Consider the following 25782-nt stretch of genomic DNA (forward strand, 5'->3'; position numbering starts at 1 on the left):
TCTTGAGATGCGAAGGGAACGCCGGGAATTCTTTCCCTACGAAACAGGGATAGGATCCCTCATCTCGAACTAGGAGGCGGAAACGGGGCTCCCCTGGATGTGTGCGGCACCCCACGGGCTTCCTCTCGAGTGGAGACGGGTATGTCGCGGAACTGCTTGAGTTGCAGCAAGGGTGTGAAGGACCTTTTGGAAGTTCCAGTGGTTAGATGTGATTAGCCTCGAGAAGCCTCAGCGGAAATGGGCCTCATCTCGCCTGGAGGGCAAAACCTCCTGGATTTTCTCGAGTTGCGGCAGGTGCTCTCGACTTACGACGGGACCTCAGGGACCCGCTCTGGTGGCCTCAGGAAAGGCCAGTCCCCATGCGAGTTCCTCGCGGGCCTCTCAGGATACCTCTCCCGTCGATGCCGGGGCCTAAGACCTTGTGTGGAGTCGGGGCCGGAACCTGAGGATTCCTCTCCAGTGCTGACATGGATCTTGGGGTACTTCTGGAGTCTCCCCAGGGGAGTCAGTCCTCGTCTCGAATGCGGGCATGCACTTGCGCTTTCCTCCAGAGTGGTAGCAGCAGTATCACGCAGTCCGCCGCGTGGATCAAAGGATCTATGATTTTCCCTCGAGTCTTTCCCACGAGGCTTTCCCACGAGGTTTTCCCACAGGGCTGTCCCACATGCACACGTGGTGGGAGTCGATCCTCGGCTTGAACGTCAAGGCAGTGCAGGGAAAACAGGTTCCTCTGCAATGGACTGACACATCTGTGGGACTCTTGGAATGGTGGCACGACCCTGGAGTTCCTCTCGCCTTTCCTGTCGAGAGCGCCTCCTCTTGAGATGCGACGGGAACGCCGGGAATTCTTTCCCTACGAAACAGGGAAAGGATCCCTCATCTCGATCTAGGAGGCGGAAGCGGGGCTCCCCTGGATGTGTACGGGACCCCACGTGTTTCCTCTCGAGTGGAGACGGGTATGTCGCGGAACTGCATGAGTTGCAGCAAGGGTGTGAAGGACCCTTTGGGAGTTCCAGCGGTTAGATGTGATTAGCCTAGAGAAGCCTCAGCGGAAATGGGCCTCATCTCGCCTGGAGGGCAAAACCTCCTGGATCTTCTCGAGTTGCGGCAGGTGCTCTCGACTTACGACGGGGACCTCAGGGACCCGCTCTGGTGGCCTCAGGAAAGGCAAGTCCCCATGCGAGTTCCTCGCGGGCCTCTCGGGATTCCTCTCCCGTCGATGCCGGGGCCTAAGACCTTGTGTGGAGTCGGGGCCGGAACCTGAGGATTCCTCTCCAGTGCTGACATGGATCTTGGGGTACTTCTGGAGTCTCCCCAGGGGAGTCAGTCCTCGTCTCGAATGCGGGCATGCACTTGTGCTTTCCTCGAGAGTGGTAGCAGCAGTGTCACGCAGTCTGCCGCGTGGATCAAAGGATCTATGATTTTCCCTCGAGTCTTTCCCACGAGGCTTTCCCACGAGGTTTTCTCACAGGGCTGTCCCACCTGCACACGTGGTGGGAGTTGATCCTCGGCTTGAACGTCAAGGCAGTGCAGGGAAAACAGGTTCCTCTGGAATGGACTGACACATATGGGGGACTCTTGGAATGGTGGCACGACCCTGGAGTTCCTCTCGCCTTTCCTGTGGAGAGCGCCTCCTCTTGAGATGCGACGGGAACGCCGGGAATTCTTTCCCTACGAAACAGGGAAAGCATCCCTCATCTCGAGCTAGGAGGCGAAAGCGGGGCTCCCCTCGATGTGTACGGGACCCTCGTGCTTCCTCTCGAGTTTAGACGGGTATGTCGGGGAACTTCTTGAGGTGCAGCAAGGGTGTGAAGGACCCTTTGGAAGTTCCAGTGGTTAGATGTGATTAGCCTCGAGAAGCCTCAGCGGAAATGGCCCTCATCTCGCCTGGAGGGCAAAACCTCCTGGATTTTCTCGAGTTGCGGCAGGTGCTCTCGACTTGCGACGGGGACTTCAGGGACCCGCTCTGGTGGCCTCAGGAAAGGCCAGTCCCCATGCGAGTTCCTCGGGGGCCTCTTGGGATTCCTCTCCAGTCGATCCCGGGGCCTAAGTCCTTGTGTGGAGTCGGGGCCGGAACCTGAGGATTCCTCTCAGGTGCTGACATGGATCTTGGGGTACTTCTGGAGTCTCCCCAGGGGAGTCAGTCCTCGTCTCGAATGCGGGAATGCACTTGTGCTATCCTCCAGAGCGGTAGCAGCAGTGTCACGAATTCCGCCGCATGGATCAAAGGATCTATGATTTTCCCTCGAGTCTTTCCCACGAGGCTGTCCCAGGAGGCTTTCCCACAGGGCTGTTCCACGTGCACACGTGGTGGGAGTCGATCCTCGGCTTGAACGTCAAGGCAGTTCAGGGAAAACAGGTTCCTCTGAAATGGACTGACACATCTGGGGGACTCTTGGAATGGTGGCACGACCCTGGAGTTCCTCTCGCCTTTCCTGTGGAGAGCGCCTCCTCTTGAGATGCGAAGGGAACGCCGGGAATTCTTTCCCTACGAAACAGGGATAGGATCCCTCATCTAGAACTAGGAGGCGGAAACGTGGCTCCCCTGGATGTGTGCGGCACCCCACGGGCTTCCTCTCGAGTGGAGACGGGTATGTCGCGGAACTGCTTGAGTTGCAACAAGGGTGTGAAGGACCTTTTGGAAGTTCCAGTGGTTAGATGTGATTAGCCTCGAGAAGCCTCAGCGGAAATGGGCCTCATCTCGCCTGGAGGGCAAAACCTCCTGGATTTTCTCGAGTTGCGGCAGGTGCTCTCGACTTACGACGGGACCTCAGGGACCCGCTCTGGTGGCCTCAGGAAAGGCCAGTCCCCATGCGAGTTCCTCGCGGCCTCTCAGGATACCTCTCCCGTCGATGCCGGGGCCTAAGACCTTGTGTGGAGTCGGGGCCGGAACCTGAGGATTCCTCTCCAGTGCTGACATGGATCTTGGGGTACTTCTGGAATCTCCCCAGGGGAGTCAGTCCTCGTCTCGAATGCGGGCATGCACTTGCGCTTTCCTCCAGAATGGTAGCAGCAGTATCACGCAGCCCGCCGCCAGGATCAAAGGATCTATGGTTTTCCCTCGAGTCTTTCCCACGAGGCTTTCCCACGAGGTTTTCCCACAGGGCTGTCCCACATGCACACGTGGTGGGAGTCGATCCTCGGCTTGAACGTCAAGGCAGTGCAGGGAAAACAGGTTCCTCTGCAATGGACTGACACATCTGTGGGACTCTTGGAATGGTGGCACGACCCTGGAGTTCCTCTCGCCTTTCCTGTCGAGAGCGCCTCCTCTGGAGATGCGACGGGAACGCCGGGAATTCTTTCCCTACGAAACAGGGAAAGGATCCCTCATCTCGAGCTAGGAGGCGGAAACGGGGCTCCCCTGGATGTGTGCGGGACCCCATGTGCTTCCTCTCGAGTGGAGACGGGTATGTCGGGGAACTTCTTGAGTTGCAGCAAGGGTGTGAAGGACCCTTTGGAAGTTCCAGTGTTTAGATGTGATTAGCCTCGAGAAGCCTCAGCGGAAATGGGCCTCATCTCGCCTGGAGGGCAAAACCTCCTGGATTTTCTCGAGTTGCGGCAGGTGCTCTCGACTTACGACGGGGACCTCAGGGACCCGCTCTGGTGGCCTCAGGAAAGGCCAGTCCCCATGCGAGTTCCTCGGGGTCCTCTTGGGATTCCTCTGCCGTCGATCCCGAGGCCTAAGTCCTTGTGTGGAGTCGGGGCCGGAACCTGAGGATTCCTCTGCAGTGCTGACATGGATCTTGGGGTACTTCTGGAGTCACCCCAGGGGAGTCAGTCCTCGTCTCGAATGCGGGAATGCACTTGTGCTATCCTCCAGAGCGGTAGCAGCAGTGTCACGAATTCCGCCGCGTGGATCAAAGGATCTATGGTTTTCCCTCGAGTCTTTCCCACGAGGCTGTCCCAGGAGGCTTTCCCACAGGGCTGTTCCACGTGCACACGTGGTGGGAGTCGATCCTCGGCTTGAACGTCAAGGCAGTTCAGGGAAAACAGGTTCCTCTGGAATGGACTGACACATTTGGGGGACTCTTGGAATGGTGGCACGACCCTGGAGTTCCTCTCGCCTTTCCTTTGGAGACACCCTCCTCTTGAGATGCGACGGGAACGCCGGGAATTCTTTCCCTACGAAACAGGGAAAGGATCCCTCATCTCGAGCTAGGAGGCGAAAGCGGGGCTCCCCTGGATGTGTACGGGACCCCACGTGCTTCCTCTCGAGTGGAGACGGGAATGTCGCGGAACTGCTTGAGTTGCAGCAAGGGTGTGAAGGACCCTTTGGAAGTTCCAGTGGTTAGATGTGATAAGCCTCGAGAAGCCTCAGCGGAAATGGGCCTCATCTCGCCTGGAGGGCAAAACCTCCTGGATTTTCTCGAGTTGCGGCAGGTGCTCTCGACTTAGGACGGGATCTCAGGGACCCGCTCTGGTGGCCTCAGGAAAGGCCAGTCCCCATGCGAGTTCCTCGGGGGCCTATCGGGATTCCTCTCCCGTCGATCCCGGGGCCTAAGACCTTGTGTGGAGTCGGGGCCGGAAACTGAGGATTCCTCTCCAGTGCTGACATGGATTTTGGGGTACTTCTGGAGTCTCCCCAGTGGAGTCAGTCCTCGTCTCGAATGCGGGCATGCACTTGCGCTTTCCTCCAGAGCGGTAGCAGCAGTGTCACGCAGTCCGCCGCGTGGATCAAAGGATCTATGGTTTTCCCTCGAGTCTTTCCCACGAGGCTTTCCCACGAGGCTTTCCCACAGGGCTGTCCCACGTGCACACGTCGTGGGAGTCGATCCTCGGCTTGAACGTCAAGGCAGTACAGGGAAAAGAGGTTCCTCAGGAATAGACTGACACATCTGGGGTCTCTTGGAATGGTGGCACGACCCTGGAGTTTCTCTCGCCTTTCCTTTGGAGAGCGCCTCCTCTTGAGATGCGACGGGAACGCCGGGAATTCTTTCCCTACGAAACAGGGAAAGGATCCCTCATTTCGAGCTACGAGGCGGACGGGGATCCTCTGGATGTGTGCGGGACCCACGTGCTTCCTCTCGAGTGGAGACGGGTATGTCGCGGAACTTCTTGAGTTGCAGCAAGGGTGTAAAGGACCCTTAGGAAGTTCCAGTGGTTAGACGTGATTAGCCTCGAGAAGCCTCAGCGGAAATGGGCCTCATCTCGCCTGGAGGGCAAAACCTCCTGGATTTTCTCGAGTTGCGGCAGGTGCTCTCGACTTACGACGGGACCTCAGGGACCCGCTCTGGTGGCCTCAGGAAAGGCCAGTCCCCATGCGAGTTCCTCGCGGGCCTCTCGGGATTCCTCTCCCGTCGATGCCGGGGCCTAAGACCTTGTGTGGAGTCGGGGCCGGAACCTGAGGATTCCTCTCCAGTGCTGACATGGATCTTGGGGTACTTCTGGAGTCTCCCCAGGGGAGTCAGTCCTCGTCTCGAATGCGGGCATGCACTTGTGCTTTCCTCCAGAGCTTTAGCAGCAGTGTCACGCAGTCCGCCGCGTGGATCAAAGGATCTATGGTTTTCCCTCGAGTCTTTCCCACGAGGCTTTCCCACGAGGCTTTCCCACAGGGCTGTCCCACGTGCACACGTGGTGGGAGTCGATCCTCGGCTTGAACGTCAAGGCAGTACAGGGAAAAGACATTCCTCTGGAATAGACTGACACATCTGGGGTCTCTTGGAATGGTGGCACGACCCTGGAGTTTCTCTCGCCTTTCCTTTGGAGAGCGCCTCCTCTTGAGATGCGACGGGAACGCCGGGAATTCTTTCCCTACGAAACAGGGAAAGGATACCTCATTTCGAGCTACGAGGCGGACGGGGCTCCTCTGGATGTGTGCGGGACCCACGTGCTTCCTCTCGAGTGGAGACGGGTATGTCGGGGAACTTCTTGAGTTGCAGCAAGGGTGTGAAGGACCCTTAGGAAATTCCAGTGGTTAGACGTGATTAGCCTCGAGAAGCCTCAGCGGAAATGGGCCTCATCTCGCCTGGAGGGCAAAACCTCCTGGATTTTCTCGAGTTGCGGCAGGTGCTCTCGACTTACGACGGGACCTCAGGGACCCGCTCTGGTGGCCTCAGGAAAGGCCAGTCCCCATGCGAGTTCCTCGCGGGCCTCTCGGGATTCCTCTCCCGTCGATGCCGGGGCCTAAGACCTTGTGTGGAGTCGGGGCCGGAACCTGAGGATTCCTCTCCAGTGCTGACATGGATCTTGGGGTACTTCTGGAGTCTCCCCAGGGGAGTCAGTCCTCGTCTCGAATGCGGGCATGCACTTGCGCTTTCCTCCAGAGCGGTAGCAGCAGTGTCACGCAGTTCGCCGCGTGGATCAAAGGATCTATGGTTTTCCCTCGAGTCTTTCCCACGAGGCTGTCCCAGGAGGCTTTCCCACAGGGCTGTTCCACGTGCACACGTGGTGGGAGTCGATCCTCGGCTTAAACGTCAAGGCAGTGCAGGGAAAACAGGTTCCTCTGGAATGGACTGACACATCTGGGGGACTTTTGGAATGGTGGCACGACCCTGGAGTTCCTCTCGCCTTTCCTGTGGAGAGCGCCTCCTCTTGAGATGCGAAGGGAACGCCGGGAATTCTTTCCCTACGAAACAGGGATAGGATCCCTCATCTAGAACTAGGAGGCGGAAACGGGGCTCCCCTGGATGTGTGCGGCACCCCACGGTCTTCCTCTCGAGTGGAGACGGGTATGTCGCGGAACTGCTTGAGTTGCAGCAAGGGTGTGAAGGACCCTTTGGAAGTTCCAGCGGTTAGATGTGATTAGCCTCGAGAAGCCTCAGCGGAAATGGGCCTCATCTCGCCTGGAGGGCAAAACCTCCTGGATTTTCTCGAGTTGCGGCAAGTGCTCTCGACTTGCGACGGGGACCTCAGGGACCCGCTCTGGTGGCCTCAGGAAAGGCCAGTCCCCATGCGAGTTCCTCGGGGGCCTCTCGGGATTCCTCTCCCTCGATCCCGGGGACTAAGACCTTGTGTGGAGTCGGGGCCGACACCTGAGGATTCCTCTCCAGTGCTGACATGGATCTTGGGGTACTTCTGGAGTCTCCCCAGGGGAGTCTGTCCTCGTCTCGAATGCGGGCATGCACTTGTGCTTTCCTCCAGAGCTTTAGCAGCAGTGTCACGCAGTCCGCTTCGTGGATCAAAGGATCTATGGTTTTCCCTCGAGTCTTTCCCACGAGGCTTTCCCACGAGGCTTTCCCACAGGGCTGTACCACGTGCACACGTGGTGGGAGTCGATCCTCGGCTTGAACGTCAAGGCAGTGCAGGGAAAACAGGTTCCTCTGGAATGGACTGACAAATCTGGGGGTCTCTTGGAATGGTGACACGACCCTGGAGTTCCTCTCGCCTTTCCTGTGGAGAGTGCCTCCTCTTGAGATGCGACGGGAACGCCGGGAATTCTTTCCCTACGAAACAGGGAAAGGATCCCTCATCTCGAGCTAGGAGGCGGAAACGGGGCTCCCCTGGATGTGTGCGGGACCCCATGTGCTTCCTCTCGAGTGGAGACGGGTATGTCGGGGAACTTCTTGAGTTGCAGCAAGAGTGTGAAGGACCCTTTGGAAGTTCCAGTGTTTAGATGTGATTAGCCTCGAGAAGCCTCAGCGGAAATGGGCCTCATCTCGCCTGGAGGGCAAAACCTCCTGGATTTTCTCGAGTTGCGGCAGGTGCTCTCGACTTACGACGGGGACCTCAGGGACCCGCTCTGGAGGCCTCAGGAAAGGCCAGTCCCCATGCGAGTTCCTCTGGGGCCCCTCGGGATTCCTCTCCCGTCGATGCCGGGGCCTAAGACCTTGTGTGGATTCGGGGCCGAAACCTGAGGATTCCTCTCCAGTGCTGACATGGATCTTGGGCTACTTCTGGAGTCTCCCCAGGGGAGTCAGTCCTCGTCTCGAATGCGGGCATGCACTTGCGCTTTCCTCCAGAGCGGTAGCAGCAGTGTCACGCAGTCCGCCGCGTGGATCAGAGGATCTGTGGTTTTCCTTCGAGACTTTCCCACGAGTCTTTCCCACGAGGCTTTCCCACAGGGCTGTCCCACGTGCACACGTGGTGGGAGTCGATCCTCGGCTTGAACGTCAAGGCAGTGCAGGGAAAACAGTTTCCTCTCGAATGGACTGACACATCTGGGGGACTCTTGGAATGGTGGCACGACCCTGGAGTTCCTCTCGCCTTTCCTGTGGAAAGCGCCTCCTCTTGAGATGCGACGGGAACGCCGGGAATTCTTTCCCTACGAAACAGGGAAAGGATCCCTCATCTCGAGCAAGGAGGCGGAAACGGGTCTCCCCCGGATGTGTGCGCGACCTTCGTGCTTTCTCTCGAGAGGAGACGGGTATGTCGGGGAACTTCTTGAGTTGCAGCAAGGGTGTGATTGACCCTTTGGAAGTTCCAGTGGTTAGATGTGATTAGCCTCGAAAAGCCTCAGCGGGAAATGGGCCTCATCTCGCCTGGAGGGCAAAACCTCCTGGATTTTCTCGAGTTGCGGCAGATGCTCTCGACTTACGACGGGGACCTCAGGGACCCGCTCTGGTGGCCTCAGGAAAGGCCAGTCCCCATGCGAGTTCCTCGGGGGCCTCTCGGGATTCCTCTCCCGTCGATGCTGGGGCCTAAGATCCTGTGTGGAGTCGTGGCCGGAACCTGAGGATTCCTATCCAGTGCTGACATGGATCTTGGGGTACTTCTGGAGTCTCCCCAGGGGAGTCAGTCCTCGTCTCGAATGCGGGCATGCACTTGCCCTTTCCTCCAGAGCGGTAGCAGCAGTGTCACGCAGTCCGCCACGTGGATCAATGGATCTATGGTTTTCCCTCGAGTCTTTCCCACGAGGCTTTCCCACGAGGCTTTCCCACAGGGCTGTCCCACGTGCACACGGGGTGGGAGTCGATCCTCGGCTTGAAAGTCAAGGCAGTGCAGGGAAAACAGGTTCCTCTGGAATGGACTGACACATCTGGGGGACTCTTGGAATGGTGGCACGATCCCGGACTTCCTCTCGCCTTTCCTGTGGAGAGCGTCTCCTCTTGAGATGCGACGGGAACTCCGGGAATTCTTTCCCTACGAAACAGGAAAGGATCCCTCATCTCGAGCTAGGAGGCGGAAACGGGGCTCCCCTGGATGTGTGCGGGACCCTCGTGCTTCCTCTCGAGTGGAGACGGGTATGTCGGGGAACTTCTTGAGTTGCAGCAAGGGTGTGAAGGACCCTTTGGAAGTTCCAGTGGTTAGATGTGATTAGCCTCGAGAAGCCTCAGCGGAAATGGGCCTCATCTCGCCTGGAGGGCGAAACCTCCTGGAATTTCTCGAGTTGCGGCAGGTGCTCTCGACTTACGACGGGGACCTCGGGGACACGCTCTGCTGGCTGCAGAAAAGGCCAGTCCCCATGCAAGTTCCTCGGGAGCCTCTCGGGATTCCTCTCCCGTCGATGCCGGGGCCTAAGACCTTGAGTGGAGTCAGGGCCGGAACCTGAGGATTCCTCTCCAGTGCTGACATGGATCTTGGGGTACTTCTGGAGTCTCCCCAGGGGAGTCAGTCCTCGTCTCGAATGCGGGCATGCACTTGCCCTTTCATCCAGAGCGGAAGCAGCAGTGTCACGCAGTCCTCCACGTGGATCAAAGGATCTATGGTTTTCCCTCGAGTCTTTCCCACGAGGCTTTATCACGAGGCTTTCCCACAGGGCTCTCCCACGTGCACACGTGGTGGGAGTCGATCCTCGGCTTGAACATCAAGGCAGTGCAGGGAAAACAGGTTCTTCTGGAATGGACTGACACCTCTGGGGGACTCTTGGAATGGTGGCACGACCCTGGAGTTCCTCTCGCCTTTCCTGTGGAGAGCGCCTCCTCTTGAGATACGACGGGAACGCTGGGAATTCTTTCCCTACGAAACAGGGAAAGGATCCCTCATCTCGAACTAGGAGGCGGAAACGGGTCTCCCCTTGATGTGTGCGGGACCCACGTGCTTCCTCTCTAGTGGAGACGGGAATGTCGCGGAACTGCTTGAGTTGCAGCAAGGGTGTGAAGGACCCTTTGGAAGTTCCAGTAGTTAGATGTGATTGGCCTCGAGAAGCCTCAGCGGAAATGGGCCTCATCTCGCCTGGAGGGCAAAAACTTCTGGATTTTCTCGAGTTGCGGCAGGTGCTCTCGACTTACGACGGGGACCTCAGGGACCCGCTCTGGTGGCCTCAGGAAAGGCCAGTCCCCATGAGAGTTCCTCGGGGGCCTCTCGGGAATCCTCTCCCGTCGATGCCGGGGCCTAAGACCTTGTGTGGAGTCGGGCCGGAACCTGAGGATTCCTCTCCAGTGCTGACATGGATCTTGGGGTACTTCTGGAGTTTCCCCAGGGGAGTCAGTCCCCGTCTCGAATGCGGGCATGCACTTGCGCTTTCCTCCAGAGCGGTAGCAGCAGTGTCATGCAGTCCGCCGCGTGGATCAAAGGATCTATGGTTTTCCCTCGAGTCTTTCCCACGAGGCTTTCCCACGAGGCTTTCCCACAGGGCTGTCACACGTGCACACGTGGTGGGAGTCGATCCTCGGCTTGAACGTCAAGGCAGTGCAGGGAAAACAGGTTCCTCTGGAATGGACTGACACATCTGGGGGACTCTTGGAATGGTGGCACGATCCCGGAGTTCCTCTCGCCTTTCCTGTGGAGAGCGCCTCCTCTTGAGTTGCGACAGGACCGCCGGGAATTCTTTCCCTACGAAACAGGGAAAGGATCCCTCATCTCGAGCTAGGAGGCGGAAACGGGGCTCCCCTGGATGTGTGCGGGACCCCACGTGCTTCCTCTAGAGTGGAGATGGGTATGTCGCGGAACTGCTTGAGTTGCAGCAAGGGTGTGAAGGACCCTTTGGAAGTTCCAGTAGTTAGATGTGATTGGCCTCGAGAAGCCTCAGCGGAAATGGGCCTCATCTCGCCTGGAGGGCAACACCTCCTGGATTTTCTCGAGTTGCGGCAGGTGCTCTCGACTTACGACGGGGACCTCAGGGACCCGCTCTGGTGGCCTCAGGAAAGGCCAGTCCCCATGAGAGTTCCTCGGGGGCCTCTCGGGATTCCTCTCCCGTCGATGCCGGGGCCTAAGACCTTGTGTGGAGTCGGGGCCGGAACCTGAGGTTTCCTCTCCAGTGCTGACATGGATCTTGGGGTACTTCTGGAGTCTCCCCAGGGGAGTCAGTCCTCGTCTCGAATGCGGGCATGCACTTGCGCTTTCCTCCAGAGCGGTAGCAGCAGTGTCACGCAGTCCGCCGCGTGGATCAAAGGATCTATGGTTTTCCCTCGAGTCTTTCCCACGAGGCTTTCCCACGAGGCTTTCCCACAGGGCTGTCCCACGTGCACACGTGGTGGGAGTCGATCCTCGGCTTGAACGTCAAGGCAGTTTAGGGAAAACAGGTTCCTCTGGAATGGACTGACACATCCCGGGGACTCTTGGAATGGTGGCACGACCCTGGAGTTCCTCTCGCCTTTCCTGTGGAGAGGGCCTCCTCTTGAGATGCGATGGGAACCCCGGGAATTATTTCCCTACGAAACAGGGATTGGATCCCTCACCTCGAACTAGGAGGCGGATACGGGGCTCCCCTGGATGTGTGCCTCACCCCACGTGCTTCCTTTCGAGTGGAGACGGGTATGTCGGGTAACTGCTTGCGTTGCAGCTAGGGTGTGAAGGACCCTTTGGAAGTTCCAGTGGTTAGATGTGATTAGCCTCGAGAAGCCTCAGCGGAAATGGGCCTCATCTCGCCTGGAGGGCAAAACCTCCTGGATTTTCTCGAGTTCCGGCAGGTGCTCTCGACTTACGACGGGGACCTCAGGGACCCGCTCTGGTGGCCTCAGAATAGGCCAGTCCCCATGCGAGTTCCTTGGGGCCTCTCGGGATTCCTCTCCCGTCGATGCCGGGGCCTAAGACTTTGTGTGGAGTCGGGGCCGGAACCTGAGGATTCCTCTCCAGTGCTGACATGGGTCTTGGGGTACTTCTGGAGTCTCCCCAGGGGAGTCAGTCCTCGTCTCGAATGCGGGCATGCACTTGCGCTTTCCTCTAGAGCGGTAGCAGCAGTGTCACGCAGTCCGCCGCGTGGATCAAAGGATCTTTGGTTTTCCCTCGCGTCTTTCCCACGAGGCTTTCCCTCGAGGCTTTCCCACAGGGCTGTCCCACGTGCACACGTGGTGGGAGTCGATCCTCGGCTTGAACGTCAAGGCAGTGCAGGGAAAACAGGTTCCTCTGGAATGGACTGACACATCTGGGGGACTCTTGGAATGGTGGCACGACCCTGGAGTTCCTCTCGCCTATCCTGTGGAGAGCGCCTCCTCTTGAGATGCGACGGGAACGCCGGGAATTCTTTCCCTAAGAAACAGGGAAAGGATCCCTCATCTCGAGCTAGGAGGCGGAAACGGGGCTACCCTGGATGTGTGCGGGACCCCACGTGCTTCCTCTCGAGTGGAGACGGGTATGTCGGGGAACCTTGTGAGTTGCAGCAAGGGTGTGAAGGACCTTTAGGAAGTTCCAGTGGTTAGATGTGATTAGCCTCGAGAAGCCTCAGCGGAAATGGGCCTCATCTCGCCTGGAGGGCAAAACCTCCTGGATTTTCTCGATTTGCGGCAGGTGCTCTCGACTTACGACGGGGACCTCAGGGACCCGCTCTGGTGGCCTCAGGAAAGGCCAGGCCCCATGCGAGTTCCTCGGGGGCCTCTCGGGATTCCTCTCCCGTCGATGCCGGGGACTAAGACCTTGTGTGGAGTCGGGGCCGGACCCTGAGGATTCCAGTCCAGTGCTGACATGGATCTTGGGGTACTTCTGGAGTCTCCCCAGGGGAGTCAGTCCTCGTCTCGAATGCGGGCATGCACTTGTGCTTTCCTCCAGAGCCGTAGCAGCAGTGTCACGCAGTCCGCCACGTGGATCAAAGGATCTATGGTTTTCCCTCGAGTCTTTCCCACGAGGCTTTCCCACGAGGCTTTCCCACAGGGCTGTCCCACGTGCACACGTGGTGGGAGTCGATCCTCGGCTTGAACGTCAAGGCAGTGCAGGGAAAACAGGTTCCTCTGGAATGGACTGACACATCTGGTGGTCTCTTGGAATTGTGGCACGACCCTGGAGTTCCTCTCGCCTTTCCTGTGGAGAGGGCCTCCTCTTGAGATGCGAGGGGAACGCCGGGAATTCTTTCCCTAAGAAACAGGGAAAGGATCCCTCATCTCCAGCTAGGAGGCGGAAACGGGGTTCCCCTGGATGTGTGCGGGACCCCACGTGCTTCCTCTCGAGTGGAGACGGGTATGTCGCGGAACTTCTTGAGTTGCAGCAAGGGTGTGAAGGACCCTTAGGAAGTTCCAGTTGTTAGACGTGATTAGCCTCGAGAAGCCTCAGCGGAAATGGGCCTCATCTCGCCTGGAGGGCAAAACCTCCTGGATTTTCTTGAGTTGCGACAGGTGCTCTCGACTTATGACGGGGACCTCAGGGACCCACTCTGGTGGCCTCAGGAAAGGCGAGTCCCCATGCGAGTTCCTCGGGGGCCTCTCGGGATTCCTCTCCCGTCGATGCCGGGGCCTAAGACCTTGTGTGGAGTCGGGGCCGGAACCTGAGGATTCCTCTCCAATGCTGACATGGATCTTGGGGTACTTCTGGAGTCTCCCCAGGGGAGTCAGTCCTCGTCTCGAATGCGGGCATGCACTTGCGCTTTCCTCCAGAGCGGAAGCAGCAGTGTCACGCAGTCCTCCACGTGGATCAAAGGATCTATGGTTTTCCCTCGAGTCTTTCCCACGAGGCTTTATCACGAGGCTTTCCCACAGGGCTCTCCCACGTGCACACGTGGTGGGAGTCGATCCTCGGCTTGAACATCAAGGCAGTGCAGGGAAAACAGGTTCTTCTGGAATGGACTGACACATCTGGGGGACTCTTGGAATGGTGGCACGACCCTGGAGTTCCTCTCGCCTTTCCTGTGGAGAGCGCCTCCTCTTGAGATACGACGGGAACGCTGGGAATTCTTTCCCTACGAAACAGGGAAAGGATCCCTCATCTCGAACTAGGAGGCGGAAACGGGTCTCCCCTTGATGTGTGCGGGACCCACGTGCTTCCTCTCTAGTGGAGACGGGAATGTCGCGGAACTGCTTGAGTTGCAGCAAGGGTGTGAAGGACCCTTTGGAAGTTCCAGTAGTTAGATGTGATTGGCCTCGAGAAGCCTCAGCGGAAATGGGCCTCATCTCGCCTGGAGGGCAAAAACTTCTGGATTTTCTCGAGTTGCGGCAGGTGCTCTCGACTTACGACGGGGACCTCAGGGACCCGCTCTGGTGGCCTCAGGAAAGGCCAGTCCCCATGAGAGTTCCTCGGGGGCCTCTCGGGAATCCTCTCCCGTCGATGCCGGGGCCTAAGACCTTGTGTGGAGTCGGGCCGGAACCTGAGGATTCCTCTCCAGTGCTGACATGGATCTTGGGGTACTTCTGGAGTTTCCCCAGGGGAGTCAGTCCCCGTCTCGAATGCGGGCATGCACTTGCGCTTTCCTCCAGAGCGGTAGCAGCAGTGTCATGCAGTCCGCCGCGTGGATCAAAGGATCTATGGTTTTCCCTCGAGTCTTTCCCACGAGGCTTTCCCACGAGGCTTTCCCACAGGGCTGTCACACGTGCACACGTGGTGGGAGTCGATCCTCGGCTTGAACGTCAAGGCAGTGCAGGGAAAACAGGTTCCTCTGGAATGGACTGACACATCTGGGGGACTCTTGGAATGGTGGCACGATCCCGGAGTTCCTCTCGCCTTTCCTGTGGAGAGCGCCTCCTCTTGAGTTGCGACAGGACCGCCGGGAATTCTTTCCCTACGAAACAGGGAAAGGATCCCTCATCTCGAGCTAGGAGGCGGAAACGGGGCTCCCCTGGATGTGTGCGGGACCCCACGTGCTTCCTCTAGAGTGGAGATGGGTATGTCGCGGAACTGCTTGAGTTGCAGCAAGGGTGTGAAGGACCCTTTGGAAGTTCCAGTAGTTAGATGTGATTGGCCTCGAGAAGCCTCAGCGGAAATGGGCCTCATCTCGCCTGGAGGGCAACACCTCCTGGATTTTCTCGAGTTGCGGCAGGTGCTCTCGACTTACGACGGGGACCTCAGGGACCCGCTCTGGTGGCCTCAGGAAAGGCCAGTCCCCATGAGAGTTCCTCGGGGGCCTCTCGGGATTCCTCTCCCGTCGATGCCGGGGCCTAAGACCTTGTGTGGAGTCGGGGCCGGAACCTGAGGTTTCCTCTCCAGTGCTGACATGGATCTTGGGGTACTTCTGGAGTCTCCCCAGGGGAGTCAGTCCTCGTCTCGAATGCGGGCATGCACTTGCGCTTTCCTCCAGAGCGGTAGCAGCAGTGTCACGCAGTCCGCCGCGTGGATCAAAGGATCTATGGTTTTCCCTCGAGTCTTTCCCACGAGGCTTTCCCACGAGGCTTTCCCACAGGGCTGTCCCACGTGCACACGTGGTGGGAGTCGATCCTCGGCTTGAACGTCAAGGCAGTTTAGGGAAAACAGGTTCCTCTGGAATGGACTGACACATCCCGGGGACTCTTGGAATGGTGGCACGACCCTGGAGTTCCTCTCGCCTTTCCTGTGGAGAGGGCCTCCTCTTGAGATGCGATGGGAACCCCGGGAATTATTTCCCTACGAAACAGGGATTGGATCCCTCACCTCGAACTAGGAGGCGGATACGGGGCTCCCCTGGATGTGTGCCTCACCCCACGTGCTTCCTTTCGAGTGGAGACGGGTATGTCGGGTAACTGCTTGCGTTGCAGCTAGGGTGTGAAGGACCCTTTGGAAGTTCCAGTGGTTAGATGTGATTAGCCTCGAGAAGCCTCAGCGGAAATGGGCCTCATCTCGCCTGGAGGGCAAAACCTCCTGGATTTTCTCGAGTTCCGGCAGGTGCTCTCGACTTACGACGGGGACCTCAGGGACCCGCTCTGGTGGCCTCAGAATAGGCCAGTCCCCATGCGAGTTCCTTGGGGCCTCTCGGGATTCCTCTCCCGTCGATGCCGGGGCCTAAGACTTTGTGTGGAGTCGGGGCCGGAACCTGAGGATTCCTCTCCAGTGCTGACATGGGTCTTGGGGTACTTCTGGAGTCTCCCCAGGGGAGTCAGTCCTCGTCTCGAATGCGGGCATGCACTTGCGCTTTCCTCCAGAGCGGTAGCAGCAGTGTCACGCAGTCCGCCGCGTGGATCAAAGGATCTTTGGTTTTCCCTCGCGTCTTTCCCACGAGGCTTTCCCTCGAGGCTTTCCCACAGGGCTGTCCCACGTGCACACGTGGTGGGAGTCGATCCTCGGCTTGAACGTCAAGGCAGTGCAGGGAAAACAGGTTCCTCTGGAATGGACTGACACATCTGGGGGACTCTTGGAATGGTGGCACGACCCTGGAGTTCCTCTCGCCTATCCTGTGGAGAGCGCCTCCTCTTGAGATGCGACGGGAACGCCGGGAATTCTTTCCCTAAGAAACAGGGAAAGGATCCCTCATCTCGAGCTAGGAGGCGGAAACGGGGCTACCCTGGATGTGTGCGGGACCCCACGTGCTTCCTCTCGAGTGGAGACGGGTATGTCGGGGAACCTTGTGAGTTGCAGCAAGGGTGTGAAGGACCTTTAGGAAGTTCCAGTGGTTAGATGTGATTAGCCTCGAGAAGCCTCAGCGGAAATGGGCCTCATCTCGCCTGGAGGGCAAAACCTCCTGGATTTTCTCGATTTGCGGCAGGTGCTCTCGACTTACGACGGGGACCTCAGGGACCCGCTCTGGTGGCCTCAGGAAAGGCCAGGCCCCATGCGAGTTCCTCGGGGGCCTCTCGGGATTCCTCTCCCGTCGATGCCGGGGACTAAGACCTTGTGTGGAGTCGGGGCCGGAACCTGAGGATTCCAGTCCAGTGCTGACATGGATCTTGGGGTACTTCTGGAGTCTCCCCAGGGGAGTCAGTCCTCGTCTCGAATGCGGGCATGCACTTGTGCTTTCCTCCAGAGCCGTAGCAGCAGTGTCACGCAGTCCGCCACGTGGATCAAAGGATCTATGGTTTTCCCTCGAGTCTTTCCCACGAGGCTTTCCCACGAGGCTTTCCCACAGGGCTGTCCCACGTGCACACGTGGTGGGAGTCGATCCTCGGCTTGAACGTCAAGGCAGTGCAGGGAAAACAGGTTCCTCTGGAATGGACTGACACATCTGGTGGTCTCTTGGAATTGTGGCACGACCCTGGAGTTCCTCTCGCCTTTCCTGTGGAGAGGGCCTCCTCTTGAGATGCGAGGGGAACGCCGGGAATTCTTTCCCTAAGAAACAGGGAAAGGATCCCTCATCTCCAGCTAGGAGGCGGAAACGGGGTTCCCCTGGATGTGTGCGGGACCCCACGTGCTTCCTCTCGAGTGGAGACGGGTATGTCGGGGAACTGCTTGAGTTGCAGCAAGGGTGTGAAGGACCCTTAGGAAGTTCCAGTTGTTAGACGTGATTAGCCTCGAGAAGCCTCAGCGGAAATGGGCCTCATCTCGCCTGGAGGGCAAAACCTCCTGGATTTTCTTGAGTTGCGACAGGTGCTCTCGACTTATGACGGGGACCTCAGGGACCCACTCTGGTGGCCTCAGGAAAGGCGAGTCCCCATGCGAGTTCCTCGGGGGCCTCTCGGGATTCCTCTCCCGTCGATGCCGGGGCCTAAGACCTTGTGTGGAGTCGGGGCCGGAACCTGAGGATTCCTCTCCAATGCTGACATGGATCTTGGGGTACTTCTGGAGTCTCCCCAGGGGAGTCAGTCCTCGTCTCGAATGCGGGCATGCACTTGCGCTTTCCTCCAGAGCGGTAGCAGCAGTGTCACGCAGTCCGCCGCGTGGATCAAAGGATCTATGTTTTTCCCTCGAGTCTTTCCCACGAGGCTGTCCCACGCGGTTTTCCCACAGGGGTATCCCAAGTGCACACGTGGTGGGAGTCGATCCTCGGCTTGAACGTCAAGGCAGTTTAGGGAAAACAGGTTCCTCTGGAATGGACTGACACATCTGGGGGACTCTTGGAATGGTGGCACGACCCTGGAGTTCCTCTCGCCTTTCCTGTGGAGAGGGCCTCCTCTTGAGATGCGATGGGAACCCCGGGAATTATTTCCCTACGAAACAGGGATAGGATCCCTCACCTCGAACTAGGAGGCGGATACGGGGCTCCCCTGGATGTGTGCCTCACCCCACGTGCTTCCTTTCGAGTGGAGACGGGTATGTCGGGTAACTGCTTGCGTTGCAGCTAGGGTGTGAAGGACCCTTTGGAAGTTCCAGTGGTTCGACGTGATTGGCCTTGAGAAGCCTCACCGGAAATGGGCCTCATCTCGCCTGGAGGGCAAAACCTCCTGGATTTTCTCGAGTTGCGGCAGGTGCTCTCGACTTACGACGGGGACCTCAGGGACACGCTCTGCTGGCTGCAGAAAAGGCCAGTCCCCATGCAAGTTCCTCGGGAGCCTCTCGGGATTCCTCTCCCGTCGATGCCGGGGCCTAAGACCTTGAGTGGAGTCAGGGCCGGAACCTGAGGATTCCTCTCCAGTGCTGACATGGATCTTGGGGTACTTCTGGAGTCTCCCCAGGGGAGTCAGTCCTCGTCTCGAATGCGGGCATGCACTTGCCCTTTCATCCAGAGCGGAAGCAGCAGTGTCACGCAGTCCTCCACGTGGATCAAAGGATCTATGGTTTTCCCTCGAGTCTTTCCCACGAGGCTTTATCACGAGGCTTTCCCACAGGGCTCTCCCACGTGCACACGTGGTGGGAGTCGATCCTCGGCTTGAACATCAAGGCAGTGCAGGGAAAACAGGTTCTTCTGGAATGGACTGACACATCTGGGGGACTCTTGGAATGGTGGCACGACCCTGGAGTTCCTCTCGCCTTTCCTGTGGAGAGCGCCTCCTCTTGAGATACGACGGGAACGCTGGGAATTCTTTCCCTACGAAACAGGGAAAGGATCCCTCATCTCGAACTAGGAGGCGGAAACGGGTCTCCCCTTGATGTGTGCGGGACCCACGTGCTTCCTCTCTAGTGGAGACGGGAATGTCGCGGAACTGCTTGAGTTGCAGCAAGGGTGTGAAGGACCCTTTGGAAGTTCCAGTAGTTAGATGTGATTGGCCTCGAGAAGCCTCAGCGGAAATGGGCCTCATCTCGCCTGGAGGGCAAAAACTTCTGGATTTTCTCGAGTTGCGGCAGGTGCTCTCGACTTACGACGGGGACCTCAGGGACCCGCTCTGGTGGCCTCAGGAAAGGCCAGTCCCCATGAGAGTTCCTCGGGGGCCTCTCGGGAATCCTCTCCCGTCGATGCCGGGGCCTAAGACCTTGTGTGGAGTCGGGCCGGAACCTGAGGATTCCTCTCCAGTGCTGACATGGATCTTGGGGTACTTCTGGAGTTTCCCCAGGGGAGTCAGTCCCCGTCTCGAATGCGGGCATGCACTTGCGCTTTCCTCCAGAGCGGTAGCAGCAGTGTCATGCAGTCCGCCGCGTGGATCAAAGGATCTATGGTTTTCCCTCGAGTCTTTCCCACGAGGCTTTCCCACGAGGCTTTCCCACAGGGCTGTCACACGTGCACACGTGGTGGGAGTCGATCCTCGGCTTGAACGTCAAGGCAGTGCAGGGAAAACAGGTTCCTCTGGAATGGACTGACACATCTGGGGGACTCTTGGAATGGTGGCACGATCCCGGAGTTCCTCTCGCCTTTCCTGTGGAGAGCGCCTCCTCTTGAGTTGCGACAGGACCGCCGGGAATTCTTTCCCTACGAAACAGGGAAAGGATCCCTCATCTCGAGCTAGGAGGCGGAAACGGGGCTCCCCTGGATGTGTGCGGGACCCCACGTGCTTCCTCTAGAGTGGAGATGGGTATGTCGCGGAACTGCTTGAGTTGCAGCAAGGGTGTGAAGGACCCTTTGGAAGTTCCAGTAGTTAGATGTGATTGGCCTCGAGAAGCCTCAGCGGAAATGGGCCTCATCTCGCCTGGAGGGCAACACCTCCTGGATTTTCTCGAGTTGCGGCAGGTGCTCTCGACTTACGACGGGGACCTCAGGGACCCGCTCTGGTGGCCTCAGGAAAGGCCAGTCCCCATGAGAGTTCCTCGGGGGCCTCTCGGGATTCCTCTCCCGTCGATGCCGGGGCCTAAGACCTTGTGTGGAGTCGGGGCCGGAACCTGAGGTTTCCTCTCCAGTGCTGACATGGATCTTGGGGTACTTCTGGAGTCTCCCCAGGGGAGTCAGTCCTCGTCTCGAATGCGGGCATGCACTTGCGCTTTCCTCCAGAGCGGTAGCAGCAGTGTCACGCAGTCCGCCGCGTGGATCAAAGGATCTATGGTTTTCCCTCGAGTCTTTCCCACGAGGCTTTCCCACGAGGCTTTCCCACAGGGCTGTCCCACGTGCACACGTGGTGGGAGTCGATCCTCGGCTTGAACGTCAAGGCAGTTTAGGGAAAACAGGTTCCTCTGGAATGGACTGACACATCCCGGGGACTCTTGGAATGGTGGCACGACCCTGGAGTTCCTCTCGCCTTTCCTGTGGAGAGGGCCTCCTCTTGAGATGCGATGGGAACCCCGGGAATTATTTCCCTACGAAACAGGGATTGGATCCCTCACCTCGAACTAGGAGGCGGATACGGGGCTCCCCTGGATGTGTGCCTCACCCCACGTGCTTCCTTTCGAGTGGAGACGGGTATGTCGGGTAACTGCTTGCGTTGCAGCTAGGGTGTGAAGGACCCTTTGGAAGTTCCAGTGGTTAGATGTGATTAGCCTCGAGAAGCCTCAGCGGAAATGGGCCTCATCTCGCCTGGAGGGCAAAACCTCCTGGATTTTCTCGAGTTCCGGCAGGTGCTCTCGACTTACGACGGGGACCTCAGGGACCCGCTCTGGTGGCCTCAGAATAGGCCAGTCCCCATGCGAGTTCCTTGGGGCCTCTCGGGATTCCTCTCCCGTCGATGCCGGGGCCTAAGACTTTGTGTGGAGTCGGGGCCGGAACCTGAGGATTCCTCTCCAGTGCTGACATGGGTCTTGGGGTACTTCTGGAGTCTCCCCAGGGGAGTCAGTCCTCGTCTCGAATGCGGGCATGCACTTGCGCTTTCCTCTAGAGCGGTAGCAGCAGTGTCACGCAGTCCGCCGCGTGGATCAAAGGATCTTTGGTTTTCCCTCGCGTCTTTCCCACGAGGCTTTCCCTCGAGGCTTTCCCACAGGGCTGTCCCACGTGCACACGTGGTGGGAGTCGATCCTCGGCTTGAACGTCAAGGCAGTGCAGGGAAAACAGGTTCCTCTGGAATGGACTGACACATCTGGGGGACTCTTGGAATGGTGGCACGACCCTGGAGTTCCTCTCGCCTATCCTGTGGAGAGCGCCTCCTCTTGAGATGCGACGGGAACGCCGGGAATTCTTTCCCTAAGAAACAGGGAAAGGATCCCTCATCTCGAGCTAGGAGGCGGAAACGGGGCTACCCTGGATGTGTGCGGGACCCCACGTGCTTCCTCTCGAGTGGAGACGGGTATGTCGGGGAACCTTGTGAGTTGCAGCAAGGGTGTGAAGGACCTTTAGGAAGTTCCAGTGGTTAGATGTGATTAGCCTCGAGAAGCCTCAGCGGAAATGGGCCTCATCTCGCCTGGAGGGCAAAACCTCCTGGATTTTCTCGATTTGCGGCAGGTGCTCTCGACTTACGACGGGGACCTCAGGGACCCGCTCTGGTGGCCTCAGGAAAGGCCAGGCCCCATGCGAGTTCCTCGGGGGCCTCTCGGGATTCCTCTCCCGTCGATGCCGGGGACTAAGACCTTGTGTGGAGTCGGGGCCGGAACCTGAGGATTCCAGTCCAGTGCTGACATGGATCTTGGGGTACTTCTGGAGTCTCCCCAGGGGAGTCAGTCCTCGTCTCGAATGCGGGCATGCACTTGTGCTTTCCTCCAGAGCCGTAGCAGCAGTGTCACGCAGTCCGCCACGTGGATCAAAGGATCTATGGTTTTCCCTCGAGTCTTTCCCACGAGGCTTTCCCACGAGGCTTTCCCACAGGGCTGTCCCACGTGCACACGTGGTGGGAGTCGATCCTCAGCTTGAACGTCAAGGCAGTGCAGGGAAAACAGGTTCCTCTGGAATGGACTGACACATCTGGTGGTCTCTTGGAATTGTGGCACGACCCTGGAGTTCCTCTCGCCTTTCCTGTGGAGAGGGCCTCCTCTTGAGATGCGAGGGGAACGCCGGGAATTCTTTCCCTAAGAAACAGGGAAAGGATCCCTCATCTCCAGCTAGGAGGCGGAAACGGGGTTCCCCTGGATGTGTGCGGGACCCCACGTGCTTCCTCTCGAGTGGAGACGGGTATGTCGGGGAACTTCTTGAGTTGCAGCAAGGGTGTGAAGGACCCTTAGGAAGTTCCAGTTGTTAGACGTGATTAGCCTCGAGAAGCCTCAGCGGAAATGGGCCTCATCTCGCCTGGAGGGCAAAACCTCCTGGATTTTCTTGAGTTGCGACAGGTGCTCTCGACTTATGACGGGGACCTCAGGGACCCACTCTGGTGGCCTCAGGAAAGGCGAGTCCCCATGCGAGTTCCTCGGGGGCCTCTCGGGATTCCTCTCCCGTCGATGCCGGGGCCTAAGACCTTGTGTGGAGTCGGGGCCGGAACCTGAGGATTCCTCTCCAATGCTGACATGGATCTTGGGGTACTTCTGGAGTCTCCCCAGGGGAGTCAGTCCTCGTCTCGAATGCGGGCATGCACTTGCGCTTTCCTCCAGAGCGGAAGCAGCAGTGTCACGCAGTCCTCCACGTGGATCAAAGGATCTATGGTTTTCCCTCGAGTCTTTCCCACGAGGCTTTATCACGAGGCTTTCCCACAGGGCTCTCCCACGTGCACACGTGGTGGGAGTCGATCCTCGGCTTGAACATCAAGGCAGTGCAGGGAAAACAGGTTCTTCTGGAATGGACTGACACATCTGGGGGACTCTTGGAATGGTGGCACGACCCTGGAGTTCCTCTCGCCTTTCCTGTGGAGAGCGCCTCCTCTTGAGATACGACGGGAACGCTGGGAATTCTTTCCCTACGAAACAGGGAAAGGATCCCTCATCTCGAACTAGGAGGCGGAAACGGGTCTCCCCTTGATGTGTGCGGGACCCACGTGCTTCCTCTCTAGTGGAGACGGGAATGTCGCGGAACTGCTTGAGTTGCAGCAAGGGTGTGAAGGACCCTTTGGAAGTTCCAGTAGTTAGATGTGATTGGCCTCGAGAAGCCTCAGCGGAAATGGGCCTCATCTCGCCTGGAGGGCAAAAACTTCTGGATTTTCTCGAGTTGCGGCAGGTGCTCTCGACTTACGACGGGGACCTCAGGGACCCGCTCTGGTGGCCTCAGGAAAGGCCAGTCCCCATGAGAGTTCCTCGGGGGCCTCTCGGGAATCCTCTCCCGTCGATGCCGGGGCCTAAGACCTTGTGTGGAGTCGGGCCGGAACCTGAGGATTCCTCTCCAGTGCTGACATGGATCTTGGGGTACTTCTGGAGTTTCCCCAGGGGAGTCAGTCCCCGTCTCGAATGCGGGCATGCACTTGCGCTTTCCTCCAGAGCGGTAGCAGCAGTGTCATGCAGTCCGCCGCGTGGATCAAAGGATCTATGGTTTTCCCTCGAGTCTTTCCCACGAGGCTTTCCCACGAGGCTTTCCCACAGGGCTGTCACACGTGCACACGTGGTGGGAGTCGATCCTCGGCTTGAACGTCAAGGCAGTGCAGGGAAAACAGGTTCCTCTGGAATGGACTGACACATCTGGGGGACTCTTGGAATGGTGGCACGATCCCGGAGTTCCTCTCGCCTTTCCTGTGGAGAGCGCCTCCTCTTGAGTTGCGACAGGACCGCCGGGAATTCTTTCCCTACGAAACAGGGAAAGGATCCCTCATCTCGAGCTAGGAGGCGGAAACGGGGCTCCCCTGGATGTGTGCGGGACCCCACGTGCTTCCTCTAGAGTGGAGATGGGTATGTCGCGGAACTGCTTGAGTTGCAGCAAGGGTGTGAAGGACCCTTTGGAAGTTCCAGTAGTTAGATGTGATTGGCCTCGAGAAGCCTCAGCGGAAATGGGCCTCATCTCGCCTGGAGGGCAACACCTCCTGGATTTTCTCGAGTTGCGGCAGGTGCTCTCGACTTACGACGGGGACCTCAGGGACCCGCTCTGGTGGCCTCAGGAAAGGCCAGTCCCCATGAGAGTTCCTCGGGGGCCTCTCGGGATTCCTCTCCCGTCGATGCCGGGGCCTAAGACCTTGTGTGGAGTCGGGGCCGGAACCTGAGGTTTCCTCTCCAGTGCTGACATGGATCTTGGGGTACTTCTGGAGTCTCCCCAGGGGAGTCAGTCCTCGTCTCGAATGCGGGCATGCACTTGCGCTTTCCTCCAGAGCGGTAGCAGCAGTGTCACGCAGTCCGCCGCGTGGATCAAAGGATCTATGGTTTTCCCTCGAGTCTTTCCCACGAGGCTTTCCCACGAGGCTTTCCCACAGGGCTGTCCCACGTGCACACGTGGTGGGAGTCGATCCTCGGCTTGAACGTCAAGGCAGTTTAGGGAAAACAGGTTCCTCTGGAATGGACTGACACATCCCGGGGACTCTTGGAATGGTGGCACGACCCTGGAGTTCCTCTCGCCTTTCCTGTGGAGAGGGCCTCCTCTTGAGATGCGATGGGAACCCCGGGAATTATTTCCCTACGAAACAGGGATTGGATCCCTCACCTCGAACTAGGAGGCGGATACGGGGCTCCCCTGGATGTGTGCCTCACCCCACGTGCTTCCTTTCGAGTGGAGACGGGTATGTCGGGTAACTGCTTGCGTTGCAGCTAGGGTGTGAAGGACCCTTTGGAAGTTCCAGTGGTTAGATGTGATTAGCCTCGAGAAGCCTCAGCGGAAATGGGCCTCATCTCGCCTGGAGGGCAAAACCTCCTGGATTTTCTCGAGTTCCGGCAGGTGCTCTCGACTTACGACGGGGACCTCAGGGACCCGCTCTGGTGGCCTCAGAATAGGCCAGTCCCCATGCGAGTTCCTTGGGGCCTCTCGGGATTCCTCTCCCGTCGATGCCGGGGCCTAAGACTTTGTGTGGAGTCGGGGCCGGAACCTGAGGATTCCTCTCCAGTGCTGACATGGGTCTTGGGGTACTTCTGGAGTCTCCCCAGGGGAGTCAGTCCTCGTCTCGAATGCGGGCATGCACTTGCGCTTTCCTCCAGAGCGGTAGCAGCAGTGTCACGCAGTCCGCCGCGTGGATCAAAGGATCTTTGGTTTTCCCTCGCGTCTTTCCCACGAGGCTTTCCCTCGAGGCTTTCCCACAGGGCTGTCCCACGTGCACACGTGGTGGGAGTCGATCCTCGGCTTGAACGTCAAGGCAGTGCAGGGAAAACAGGTTCCTCTGGAATGGACTGACACATCTGGGGGACTCTTGGAATGGTGGCACGACCCTGGAGTTCCTCTCGCCTATCCTGTGGAGAGCGCCTCCTCTTGAGATGCGACGGGAACGCCGGGAATTCTTTCCCTAAGAAACAGGGAAAGGATCCCTCATCTCGAGCTAGGAGGCGGAAACGGGGCTACCCTGGATGTGTGCGGGACCCCACGTGCTTCCTCTCGAGTGGAGACGGGTATGTCGGGGAACCTTGTGAGTTGCAGCAAGGGTGTGAAGGACCTTTAGGAAGTTCCAGTGGTTAGATGTGATTAGCCTCGAGAAGCCTCAGCGGAAATGGGCCTCATCTCGCCTGGAGGGCAAAACCTCCTGGATTTTCTCGATTTGCGGCAGGTGCTCTCGACTTACGACGGGGACCTCAGGGACCCGCTCTGGTGGCCTCAGGAAAGGCCAGGCCCCATGCGAGTTCCTCGGGGGCCTCTCGGGATTCCTCTCCCGTCGATGCCGGGGACTAAGACCTTGTGTGGAGTCGGGGCCGGAACCTGAGGATTCC

The sequence above is a fragment of the Ovis canadensis genome, chromosome 13, assembly GCF_042477335.2.
Source record: "Ovis canadensis isolate MfBH-ARS-UI-01 breed Bighorn chromosome 13, ARS-UI_OviCan_v2, whole genome shotgun sequence".
In the NCBI taxonomy this organism is placed as follows: domain Eukaryota; kingdom Metazoa; phylum Chordata; class Mammalia; order Artiodactyla; family Bovidae; genus Ovis; species Ovis canadensis.